Source organism: Poecilia reticulata, unplaced genomic scaffold, assembly GCF_000633615.1.
Source record: "Poecilia reticulata strain Guanapo unplaced genomic scaffold, Guppy_female_1.0+MT scaffold_939, whole genome shotgun sequence".
In the NCBI taxonomy this organism is placed as follows: Eukaryota; Metazoa; Chordata; class Actinopteri; order Cyprinodontiformes; family Poeciliidae; genus Poecilia; species Poecilia reticulata.
The window spans coordinates 1-1,296 of NW_007615680.1; positions in this window are offsets into that span (position 1 = coordinate 1).

Consider the following 1,296-nt stretch of genomic DNA (forward strand, 5'->3'; position numbering starts at 1 on the left):
CTGTAAAGGTTGTAAGAGTGGAAAGATGACTGAAGCTCAGTTCTCTGCTGCACCAAAGCCACCCTTCTCTGAATTAAAGTGACTCGTTAAGCAAACTCTTGTTTTCTCCCTTTTTTCTGCTGCTGGTTGAAGAAGCTGTAGCTGTTAGAGCTGGACAGTTTTTATCATGATGTTCACTTTGGGACTTGCCGGTTGCATCTTGGACTCTGGTTGACCTTTAACTCACATCTTTAACCCAGTTTGAGAATGAAAACTGCTATTTTTTTAGTTTTAATCACTAATGAAGTTTGGGATGTCTGTGTTAAAGTCTAGTCTGGTTGGGTAGAGGGAATGATTTGGAGAAACTGGGGGATTGTTGGTTGGTCATTCTGGCTAAAAGCAGGATGTTTCACGATCTTCATTGTCCTTTGTTGATMGTCTCATTCTACTGGAGAATGGTCCGACTTTGCTCCATCTCATCAKTCACATCTGAAGCTCAGCTCTTGCTGCTGCTGGTTGGTAGTCTTATGTTTGATTACATCTTTGTCAGAAACTGTTTTTGCTGAGTTGCAGAAATAAAAACAAAAAGGAAATTTCCTTTTTGTGACTGTAAAAGAAAGACTAGTGAGAGGAATCCAGGACTCATGTAACCAGGAGCTCCAAGTCCCAGCAGCTGACACTGGAGTCTCTACATACAACAATTGTTGCCTGGGTTTTTGCATCATGGTGAAGCAGCAATGAGGACGTCACTGTTGAAGAAAACRCAAACCAAAGCTTGACTGGAGTTTGGCAAGTGGAATGTGGTCAAGAGGAAGAAAGTTCTTTGGTCTGATGAGATGAAAATGGCACTTCATGCCTGTTAGACTGGATGCCCGTCACTCTGCAGGATTCTATGACCCGACTCCTCTGTGTTGATCCTCTTGTTCTGTTCATAACCTTTTCCAGACYTAGACGATATTASATACATTTACAAAGCTAATGCTAGTCACTGGTAGCAACTGATCTAAACACGGACTGAGATGAGAGCTGACGCCGATACAGGACTTATCAGTTTGACTGTGACGGCAAACTAATAGTGATGGGCAACTGAATCCTGGCTTCGAGGCGTGTACCGAGTAAAAAGGGGGCGTGACAGATGAAGCCCTGCTTCAAGGCTTGTGTTGTCTTGCTGAAAACCACTTGACTGGCACCAAACGAAGCCTCACATTTCACGTGACTGCTTCATTGTGCATGTCGGTTTTCAAAATAAAAGCGCGATGAGCCGCGCTGCTTCATGGGTTGTTGTCCATTTAGTCGAGCATCAGGGGAGAATATTGG